Here is a 12,444-nt window from a genome sequence, read left to right on the forward strand (position 1 = left end):
GTTCAGTTTAATGAACTAGAGTTCCCTTTTGCTACTGGTTTTAGTCAACATTTGTCCAGTTCCTGTTTTCCTTCACTCAAAGCAGTAGTCCCTCATAGTTCTTATACTTGTTTTCCTTTGTTTCTATTCCCTTTTCTAATGGTACAACCAGCAAAGTCTCCTCTGCAGTGGACTGTTCTGTTCCTAATCCTTCTCTCACTACTAACAAGTCAACTTCTAGTTCCTCATTTCAGGACATTATAACTCTATTCACAGTCCATCTATTCCAAACCATCCTCTAGAATCCGTACCTCAATTTCAAAACTCCATCTAACAACCCTGATACTTATACTTCCTTATTACCTACTCTCATTCCATCTTCTGTTTCACATACATTTCCATTAGAAGTAGATCTATCTTGCTATCATCTTCCCAATTCCACAGTTCAAAAGCCTTCTATACCTTCACTTATACACAATCAGCTCAGAAACTCACTGATCACTCTCTTGTTGTTGACTTAACTCCATCACAGTGCATTCAATCTGAAATTCCTACCTGTGCACCTGAAATCCTCATAATCAATCTACCAACCAGCCTATAATCACTAATACACATCCTATGCTCACCAGATCCAAAACCAGTAATTTACCCTCAACTACCCTTACCTTGACCAGGTCTTTACCCATTCCATCAGACCCTGTTTCAGTAAATGAAATACTTGCTCTTGTTGCTTCTGTCAACCACAATCACCCCACAAACCAGTCCCTTATAACCAACACTCATACCAGATCAAAAATCAGCAACTCAACATCACTTGCCCTAGAATGTCCCAGTAACTACAGCCTCTGAATTACACCTACAACCAGTCTCTTAACCCTAATACTCCACCACAATCACCAAGTCTCAAACCAGCAACTCAATCTCAACTGCCTTTACCTTGGTCAAGTCTTTACCTGTTAAACCTGAACCTGGTACAGTTATTGAAGCTCTTGCTTGTGATGAGTGGAAAAAGGCCATGCAAGATAGTTCAATGCTCTTATGGAATGAAACTTGGAGCCTAGTTCTCTCGACTTTTGATATGAACATAGTTGGTAATAGTGGGTGTTTCAAATTAAGTTTCATGCTGATGGATCTCTTCAAAAGTATAAGGCTAGATTAGTTGCTAAGGATTTCAACAAACTCCTGGCTTAGATTATTTGAAACTTTTAGCCCCGTTGTCAAACCAGCAACAATTCGAATCATTTTCACATTGGCTATCACTTATGGTTGGGATATACAACAAGTGGATGTGAACAATGCCTTCCTTAATGGTCATTGAATGAAACAGTCTATATGAGACAACCAGAAGGGTTTAAGGTCTCTCACTTGTCTTCCCAGTTTGTAAACTTAACAAGGCTCTCTATGGTCTTAAACAAGCCCCACGAGCCTGGTTTGACAAACTAAACAAGCGTTGGTTCACAAGCCTTGAAAACTCTTGGGGCTGTCACATATTTTTGGGCTTAGAAGCAACCAAGTCAGCTTGGGTCTACACTTAAACCAAACTAAATATGTTCATGATTTGCTTGTCAAAACCAAGATGCAAGAGGCACATCCCTGTCCTACTCCTATGGCAGCATGAACCAAACTATTTGCAGCTGATAGTGAGTTGTTTAAAGACCCCAGTCTCTATAGAAGTACTATTGGAGCTCTACAATATGTCACCTTAACCAGGCCTGATATCAGCTTTACAGTGATTAAACTTAGTCAGTACCTTCAGGCTCCTACTGAGCTACAATGGCAAGCGTGTAGAGAGTTCTAAGGTATCTAAAGGTACTCAGTTCCATGGTTTGCTGTTTAGACCAACAGGCTCTCTTAATGTTGAAGTTTATACCGATGCAGATTGGGGAGGTAATTTAGATGATCAACGGTCTACTAGTGGATATTGTGTGTACCTAGGTCCTAATCTGGTTCAATGGAGTTCTCGTAAGCAAAAGTAGTGGCATTATCATCTACAGAGGCTGAATATAGAGCACTAGCCCAAACAACAACTGAATTGGCCTGGTTGGACAGTTTATTTACTGAATAGGGTGTCTTTAAACACTTGTCCTGTCATTGGTGTGACAATGTGAGTGTTGGAGCTTTGGCATCAAATCCAGTTTTCACGCAGAACAAAACATATTGACATTGATACTCACTACATACGTGATCAAGTTCTTGCAAAAAAGGTTATGTGCAATATGTTCCCCCAAACTTCAAATTGCTGATATTCTGAAAAAGCACTTTCCATTAGTCAGTTTCAGGTTTTGAGACACAAACTTTGTGTTGTTGAGATCCCAAATTCAGAGATTAAAGTTGACAATAGTCCAGGATCATCTTAATTCTCTAAAGCAGTGTAAAATTCTGCCAACACTGTAAACAAAAGAACAGAGAATCTGTTGTATGTTGAACTTCCATTGTGCTGTTGTTTTGTGATGTTGTTTGTGGTGTGATGAAATGAATGCTGGTAGTAAGAATTAATATTGCAGTATATGCAGAAGCATCGGAAAGAATATTGAAGTGTTGCTATTTTGAGAAGTGTGGCATGTTGATAAAATGATATGATGTGTTTTTGGCAATCCTGCTAACTATATGTAGAAGCATCAGAAAGAACTGCACATGTTGATAAAATGGTACTATTTGTTGCTGTTTTGAGTAGGTGTTTGTGGCATGTTGATAAAATGCTACTGTTTTTTTTTTGCTGCTTGGAGTCCTGTTTTGCAGTACTTACTTGATGTTTGTGGTATGAGAATATGAATTATGGAGATAAGTGTTGAATTGAAGTGATGGTTGCATTATAATAGTGTGTATGTGGTGGTGCTCTATGATGAGTGCAGAGTGTAAGTATGAAGAAGATGAAGTGTTGAATGTGAGGAGGGGAAATGTTGAATGTGATAATGCTTAGTAAATGCTGGATGTTAGTAGGAATCCAGTAATGTGGTGATGGATTTTATTTGAAGTGTTGAATGTGAGGAGGGTGAAGGTTGAATGTGATAATGCTTAGTAAATGCTGGATGTTAGTAGGAATCCAGTAATGTGGTGAGGATTTTATTTGAAGTGTTGAATGTGAAGGAGGTGAAGTGTTGAATGTGATAATGCTTAGTAAATGCTGGATGTTAGTAGGAATCCAGTATGTGGTGATGGATTTTATTGAGTGTTGAATGTGAAGGAGGTGAAGTGTTGAATGTGATAATGCTTAGTAAATGCTGGATGTTAGTAGGAATCCAGTAATGTGGTGATGGATTTTATTTGAAGTGTTGAATGTGAAGGAGGTGAAGTGTTGAATGTGATAATGCTTACTAAATGCTGGATGTTAGTAGGAATCCAGTAATGTGGTGGTGGATTTTATTTGAAAAAGTGCAGAAGCAGTTCAATAGTAATGTTGGTAAAATTGAGTTCTGGAAGTTTATAGAAACTTAGTAGTGTGTAGAAGCAGATGCAATGTTGAATTCGGAAGTTTATAGAAACTTAGTGGTGTGCAGAAGCAAATGCAATGTTATTGAAAGTGCGGGAAGTGCAGACAAGCAAATGCAGTTTTTTGATAAAGTGCAGGAAATGCAGAAATGTTTTGAAGACAACAAACTGAAGTCTAGGAGACAATTCAGTAGAAAATGGTGAGAATTCAGTAACCATAGTGCAGTCTGAGGGGGAATGTTAGCCAGGCTGAAAAGAGGGTAGTTTCGTAAAACTGGAAATCCAAAAGAGAGAACGACGTCGTTTTGAGAACAGAAGAAAAACTTTGCTCTTTAGTTTATCATTTATCTGGGTTTTACTCTCAACGTCAGTTTCTTCTCTCTTCCTCTGTATAAACAAATGTATCTCTCTGAGATATAGAAATGAATTCACGGCATTTTTCAATTTTCTCTCTTTTAGTTTTTCAGTTTCACAAAGGTTGTTGGAATAACTTTCCAAAGCAAGAAGCGTCATTTGCTCTATAAAATCAATAACATATGCGGCTATGTGAAATAATCATGAAACCTTTCTAGCAAGGTTCTTATACCCGCATCCACACATCTAAGTATAACTGTCCCTGTGATGGATCTGGCCTAATGCAAATGTAACACCAGAAAATCTCTGATGCTTCTGAGTGTTTCTATTCCATATGGCGACAGCTTTCCAACACGAACCTTCGAAACATCAGGTACACAATGCACAGAGAAGAAATAACAAACCCTACAAACAAACATAACAGCTATTAATGTCAGGTGATATAAGGGAAATATAAATAACGAACAACATCACTGAGACACAACATTTCATATTTTTCCTCCTGTTTTCTCTTTTTTTCCATCTCCTTTGTATCAATAATAGAAATCAAAGCTAAAATGTGAGCAAATCCACAAATTAATGCAAGCCTTATACCACATTGCTATGATATTGAAGGCACCACAAAAGTACTAAAATGCTGGCTTAACTAAGAATTTCAGCTTTATTTTGCATATAATAACACTGCTGAAGATATATATAAGAACCCCACTTTATACTAATAGCCATAGTAATTGTCAAGCGGAACACAATGTTTTTAAGGTATATATTTTGTGAAAGAACTCAGATTATGAAAAAAAATAGCGGAGGGAAAAACCTTTGTATTGCATCCGAAAATTGGGTGCACTTCTGCTAAAAGGTAGATAGATAGGCAATATGGCTGTTCCCAATACTTTGAGAGGATAATAGTTTAGCAATATATTATTCCCCATATTTTGAGAAGATAAACCTATCCACATTATCTATGAGAAAGCAAGGGAAAGGAAGTTTATGTTCTTACATCGCATTCTTCAAGAGAAGTCCTCAAAATAAAAATAATTCAAGACAGGCTGAAAAGTTATTAGAAAAAGAAAAGGGGATTACATCACATTAGCCTTGCTTCTTATAGAGCAAAACTTAGAAAAAAAAAAAAAAAAAAAAAAAAAAAACAAAAAAAAAACCAACTAGTATATTTAAAAGCTGGCTGCTATATAAACAAATGATTTCCATCAAAAGACCACAGACTGGGGATGGAAGAAGTGGAGCATAAGCCCAAAGTCATAAATGATGACTTAAGGTGCTAAATTCCTAACTCAACTTATAATTCGAATCATTCGATTCCGAAATTTTTACAAATGTTTGAAATAAAGCTAGAAATGGTAATGCATATCAGATAGTGATCTTATATATTATAAATTGTACAAATGTTTGAAAATTTTTTCTTGGTTTTGGTTCCACATGGTTTGGGGCGTTGATGTGTAGTGTTAGTGTAAAACCTTTTAGGTATGTAAATTTCGAGTGTTTCTCTTGGGTATTGTTGAGAGTATGCACCCTTTATCATTGAAGATTGAGGATCTTCATTGACTGTTGGAATTGACTACTGTATGAATTTATGACTGGGTGAGGCTGACCATGACTAGTATAGCAGGTTTTTGGTTGTTAAGAAACTGCAAGTTTGTGAATTGACTATTAAGTGTAGTGGGATGAGATGTTCAAGGGAAGCAATGGCATGCTTATAAACTTTGAATTACTGCGAACAAGTAATTTTGTGCCACTGGTTTCTTCATTTTGGTCATACATCTCGATGGTGGCAATGAGGAGCTATGGGTAAAAATCTTTTAAAAATTACTAGAGTACAGCTGACAAAATATGGAGGGCAGAATTATGAAAATGATAAAAGTTTTCAGGGTACAAATGATTGTGAGAATGTTAAACTAAAGGGACTATTACATGCTTGAATATGCCGCAAGTGCGGGATTCAAATTTTAATATAAAGAATATGTAAATCAATTAATAACTTATCTCTTATTTATCTTAATATCATTCTCTGGGGTTCTGGTTGCCACTTTTTTATGTTTCTCGTATGCCATCAGTCACTAAATGAAGTTTGTAGTTCAAATTTTTTTGAACTTCAGCCACTTGGTCCTACATGGATTCTTTTGAGCAAATCTTTTCTAGTGGACGCTCAACTTTACTATAGTGCTCACAGGTGTCTGAAGTTCGAACTTCTGCTACTGGTTTATTGATTTGTTGTTTTCGGGATTTGTTCTTGATCCAGAGAAATGCAGCCAACTTACTTTGGGAAAGATAAGAACTGGTTTATGACATTGCCCATATTGGTCACAAATGCCACAGAGATTCTTAGCTCATATAGCCAGTGGGATGTGTTGAAATCTGGGCTTGCTAAATTTCCAATGATAGAGCATTACAAAAGTTAGTTTCAAAGTCCTTGAGAATAGCATGGATATTTTCCTGACTGTTTGGCCAAAACTCACAATTAAATTTGGTTGTATTTGTTTCAATTACTTGATTGTGCATGCTCTTAGACTTTCATCTCCAATACATCAATTTAATTTTTTTTTCCAACTCCTATCAAACAAGTGAGTCATTGATATGATAATAAATCTGCTTCATTATACAACAGATTTAGTTAAATGTGGACTTTATTATCCTCAACTGAGAAAATCAAGTTGAAAACTTGTTTTGGCTACTGTTTGAAGCAAGGAACACATACACGTTGGTATCACTTTCTGTGAATACTCAAAGATGTTTATTTTGATAATTTCTCTATTCCTACTATTCATCTATTTGTTATCTCTGCTCCTTCAACACTGACTTGGGAAATAAGCTTTTTGTACAAATCTTTTCTTTGACTGAGATATATCTTTCTACAGGTTGCTGTCGAGAAGCAAACACTGAAAAATATTGCAGACCACGATGTAGATGGAATCTGTAAACCAACTGGACTCGGTCAGAATTACAGAACCATATTCATTCTAGAAGGTTTAATTGATTTAATGCTTGAGATACTTTCCAAATATATTATACAATTCTGTTTTTAACTTATTTTCCTTAGAGTTTTGACTCTAGAAGTCTAATTAAACTATCTTGCTAATTCTTGTATTTTTCTTTACCTCATTTTCATTTATCCTAGGAACAAAAGTAAGTGTTGCAGTGCTTTTCTTTACCTCATTGCCACTATATCCCTTAGAAGCATTCTGCAAAGAATAACTTTTATTCATATTTATATCTATCATGTATATACACACACACACACTAGTCAACTTACATAGCCCTTGGATTCTGCTTAGTCTTGATTAGACTTTCGTTCTTCATCTCTTCCATGAAAAGAATCTGGTCCTAATAGTTATACCTCTCCACGCTTCCTAGACCTTTCAGCAGATTAGCTCTCTTTACTGGATGAGGCTTGGATCTTGTACTATGACTTAGACAGCGGCTTATATATTGTTATTATTTTATGTAAATTTTGCATCTTAGTTTACTTATTATTCTCATTTTTATACAGGTCCTCCCGAAGCTTTTAGGTTCAAAGTCAAATCAGGCAAAGATAGGCATCATTAATGACATTAGTGGCATTGCTAACGTTGGAAGGTAGTGCTAAATATTTTATTTTAGTCAAATTAACTCCATTTATGAATTGAGATAATCCTTTTTTGGGTCAACAATGTGTGATAATTATGTATGTGGCTGAATTGTCTGTGTGGAATTCCACTCTTACTTTAAATGATGTTACATCTAACTTATAATGGATGCATTGATCTTTCTAGTTCTATCTTGTGCATTTGCACTTCTCAAGACCTCTACAAGTGACATTTATTTTAAGAAATTAATTTCTTATATATTCAATGATTCATATAACATAGGTAACTTTGAAGAATTTCTTTTCTGGTAGAAGGTCTTATAGAGGAAAATTTAGAAAGTTAATGGGATTGTGAAAGAAATCTGCACTAAAGTGCCCTTGAATTATGCAGGATGACCCTTCTGCTTGGCTCTCTCAGGAAATCTTTAAAAGGTTTCAGAATTTCTATATACTGGTCATTGTTTTAAATACATTTGGAAAGTTATTGTATCGAAGATCTCACTATATTATCTTGACAAATCTCTAAACGATTCCTCTCCCTTATATTACGAGAGAATCTCTAAGGAATGTTTATTTATTATTTCAGTTAATTTTTCTTCCATGGACGTTGTGTGCTAAGTTTAGCTGCTGTTTTTTTCAACAGGTGACAGGGAAGTTTTGATTGAATGGATAAGAAGGTACTTTACTATAGACAAGTGTACTGAGAAGTTAATTGGACTCAAAGCTGAGTTGCAACTCTGCAGTTTACTAAGCTTTTTCTTCATGAGCTGAGCTTCCTGAAATGCTCCACATGGCATCGGATTCAGGAACCACGGAAGCTTTTTATATTCTCAAGTAATTAAGCTATGAGATAACTCTGCAAATCAGAATTTCTTATATATGCCGAATTCATCAATAATGGTGAAACGACATAACATCTTCCCCTTTCTCTCTTTCTACCTTCATCTAATTGTAATTTAATAAAAAATTATGTTTTCTTTTGTCTAAAAACATTCTACATGATTATTGATCAACCATCTGGCTTTTAGAATTTAAGGAGATGGATTATGGCTTTGTAAATTATAACTCGAAGGGAGTATTTTTTTATTAAGGATTTTGTGAATTATAGTCGAAGAAAATTAGTATTTACAGAATTGTTGATCTATTAGGTAGGTTTGGTTCATTTCTTCTACTTGCTTTTCTTAATATTTCAGTTACTTGGTCTGATGAAATTGTCTATAGAAGTTGTTATTGTCATCTTTCTACTTAAATCTTCTTAATTTTATGTTGTGATCATACACAAAATAATTCAATTGTTTAGCTCTCCATATCCATATTAGCAACTCTTATTGTTTTGTTATAACCATTATTGTTCTGTACTTGAGCTTTTGCGCCCTGGTTGTCTCTCTTTCATTTTCATCTATTTTGTTGTAAACTAAGAACATAAAAGACAGAAACTAATTTATGTGTTCCACTGTTTCTAAAGCTGGCGAGGATTTGGTTGCTCCTTAGTATTAAAAAAACTCATCTTCTCATCATTGTTGTGACTAATCAAAATTGTAGTGTATATTTATATGCTTATACTTAACTATTTGGCAAACTATTGGCTATGGCCTTGGAATGAACTTAGGCTTTTTATTTGATAATCTATGTTGGTGCAGTGGTACTTGTCTCATTCATGCAGCTCGGACCTGATCTCAATAATCAGATTCATTATCTGAATTAGTTTTTGAAAAGCAGATCATCACGTTTAGAATAGCAGTTTCTTGGGTATTGTTAGACTTGAGAATATGCATCCTTCTTATCATTAAAGTTTTAAGGATCTTCATTAACTGTGGAATCAGCCTCACGGTTGACCATGACTAGTAAAGCAAGTTTTTGGTTAATAAGAAACTGCAAGTTTGTGAATTGACTACTGGGTGTAGTGGGGATGAAGATGTTGAATGTGAGATTGCATGATTATAAATTTGAATTAGACGAGTGTCCTGAGACTAAAATGGACTGAAAGCTGAGCTGGAACTCAGCACTTTCTTAGCTTTTCTTCACTGGAAATACACTTTCAGAAATCATTGACCTATGAAACTAACAAGCAATTATCTTTGTTTTGTCCTGACACATGTTAGCTATATTTTATTATAGCAAATTATCAAATTAAAGCTATGGGTCATTCTAAGTGAGATAATGTCTCACAAGTTTGCAAATGACAAGAATAATTAAGGGCATGTTTGGCTTATTATATATCCATATTCTCAATGCTATTCTCCAAATAATGTTTGGATTTATTCCAGAAATATTACCCTATTTTTTTTTAATTACTTTTAGCCCTAAAAGGTTATTAATTTCATTAAATACCTCCTAAAAAAAAGTTTAAAAATTAACAAAAACACTCTCGTGACCCATACTTGAGATTCTGGCAACCACCGTCGGTGGTAGCCAGAATCTGCCACAACGGTGAATTATCGACCGGAACTAGACGGTAATTCACCGATTTGTCCTTTTCCAGCCAGATCCACCAGTGGATCTGGCCGTCAGCGACGGCCAAAAATGGCCATCGTTGCGCGTCAACGATGGCCAATCTTGGCCATCATTGACCGAAAACGATGGCCATATCTTTAGCCGTCACTGATGGCCAAAGATGGCCGTCGTTTTGGCCTTTTTCGGCCGTAGATCTGCCTTTTCCGGCCAGATCTGTGGTGGATCTGGCTAGAAAAGGCCATAATAACGTGTTACGACACAGATCCGACCGGTCTGTGTCGTAACGCGATTTTTCGGCTAGATTCCAGCGTGTGGTGGCTGGAAGTAATCTGGCACTGCAGGTAGTGGAAGTATTTTTGTCATTTAAATGTTGGGGTATTTAAAATTAGCAAAACTTATAGGGTTTTTTTATAAATTTTTAAATTTTACCTCGTAATACTTCCCATATTCAATTATCCAATACATTCCCAAAATCCTATCCAAATAATAAGCCAAACGCACCCTAAATTGTAAAGTAGGAGCTCAGTTTATGAATTATTATTAATTTTTATATTAAGAAAGCCAGCTCATGTGCTTGTTTGACAGTTGCCCAAGGGTATTATATTTAATTTTTAAGAAATAAAATAAAATTTTGGTTTAAAATAATGTGTTCCGACATCACCCTAGTTTTTGGTCACTTTCAATTTGACCAAATTAACTAATTTTCACTTATTATTTGGTTTAATATTTATATGCAGATAGTTGTTGGGTTTTTTGTTTTTACTTTTGGATTGTTCTAATCATGCATACAATTTTTAATACAACCTTCCCAGATTTGGCCTAAACTATTAACCCCTTTGATATCGGTATAACTTAAAACCCCCTACCGTTAGGTGAACGTTTAATATTTTTGTTAGTTTTAATAAGAGAGGGGCAAAAGAGTAAATCGTTAATAATTTTATAGTTAAGCAATAATTATAAAAAATTAGTATAAGCTAAAAAAAGATGAAAAGGATTATTAACTTTCACCTATGCAAAACCCAAGCCTACCACAAACACAAAACCCTTCGACACCCCACTCTACAGACCGCTTGCACCCCTTTCTCCATCGTGTTTCCTCCCTTCCTAGTATCTTCCCACCAATCTCTTCAACCACGTCACATCACCATCGTGTTTAACTTGTAGTTCACTTTGTGCAGTATAATTTGATGTGTATCAATATTGGAAACTGTTTATACAACTGTTAATTGTTTTTGTTGGATTTTTAGTGAGTATAGCCAAGCAGAGAAGAGGTGTTCAGGCAGGACTCATATATGTTCAAAGCCTATCATTCTCAGTAGTCTTTTTCCTTTTAAGCCTTTTGATTTTTGGTTGTTTTTTCGTTTTGTCACTGTATCAGATAGTGATCTTATATTTCATATGATTGGTACAAAGTTTAAAAGTTTTTTTTCTTGGTTTTGGTTCTGCATGGTTTGAGGTTTGTGTGTAGTTTGTAGTGAAACCTTTTGGGTATGTAAAATTTAGCTTATAAGTTTTTTCTTGGGCATTGTTTTGAATCTGCGTCCTTTATCATTGAAGTTTAAGGATCTTCATTAACTATTGGAATTGATTACTGTATGAATTTATGACTGGTGAGGCTGACCATGAACTAGTATAGACACAGTTTTGGTTATTAAGAAACTGCAAGTTTGTGAATTGACAACTAAGTGTAGTTAGTGGGGTGAGATGTTGAAGGGGAGCAATGACTTGCTTATAATTTAGAATTATTTGCCAACAAGTAATTTTGTGCCACTGGTTTATTCATTTTGGTCATACGTCTGACAGTGGCAATGGGAGCATGGGTAAAAAATCTTTTAAAAATGACTAGAATACAGCTGACAAAAATAAAGGGTAGAATTATGAAAAATGATAAAGTTTTCAGGGTACACATGCTTGTGAGAATGTTAAATTAAAGGGATTAGTGACATGCTTGAATATGCCGCAAGTGCGTGATTCAAATTTAATATGAGAAATATGTAAATCATTAATAACTTATCCCTATTTAATTTTAGAATCAGTCTCTGGGGTTCTGGTTGCCACTTTTTTAGTTTCTTGCATGCCATCAGTCAACCAAATGAGTTTGCAGTTCAAAATATTTTTGAACTTTCAGCACCTGGTCCTGCATGGATTCTGTTGAGCAAACCTTTCCTAGTGCGCTCAACTTTACTATAGGTGCTCACAGGTGTCTGAAGTTCAAACTTCTGCTACTGGTTTATTGATGTTGTTGTCTTCGGATTTGTTCTTGATCCAGAGAAATGCAGCGCGACTTACCTTGGGAAAGAAAGGAGAAACGGTTTATGACATTGCCCAATATGGTCACAAAGTGCCACAGAGATTCTTAGCTCATTTAGCCACAGGGAGCTTCTTGAAATCTGGGCTTGCTAATTTCCAATGATAGAGCATCTACAAAGTTAGTTCTCAAAGTCCCTGAGGAACAGCATGGATAATTTTCCTGCGTGTTTGGCTAAAACTCACCAATTAAAATTTGGTTGATTGTTCAATACTTAATTGTGCATGCTCTTAGACTTTCATTCTCCATAACATCAATTTAGATTTTCTTCTATTGATATGATAATAAATCTGGTGTCATTAGACAACAGTACGAATAGTCAATAATGTTGTTTTTCTTATTG

At 35.3% G+C, this 12,444-nt stretch overlaps 1 long non-coding RNA gene across 1 annotated transcript; it reads left to right on the top strand.

The window, feature by feature from the left end:
- The first annotated feature begins 6,123 nt into the window (after nt 1-6,123).
- Nucleotides 6,124-8,112, top strand: LOC116118631. The gene is made up of 5 exons (XR_004126179.1): nt 6,124-6,171; nt 6,633-6,741; nt 7,265-7,350; nt 7,731-7,771; nt 7,983-8,112. It is a non-coding gene; the product is annotated as an uncharacterized LOC116118631 (long non-coding RNA).
- Nucleotides 8,113-12,444: the final 4,332 nt, after the last annotated feature.

This window comes from Pistacia vera, unplaced genomic scaffold, assembly GCF_008641045.1.
Source record: "Pistacia vera cultivar Batoury unplaced genomic scaffold, PisVer_v2 Contig85, whole genome shotgun sequence".
Lineage (NCBI taxonomy): Eukaryota > Viridiplantae > Streptophyta > Magnoliopsida > Sapindales > Anacardiaceae > Pistacia > Pistacia vera.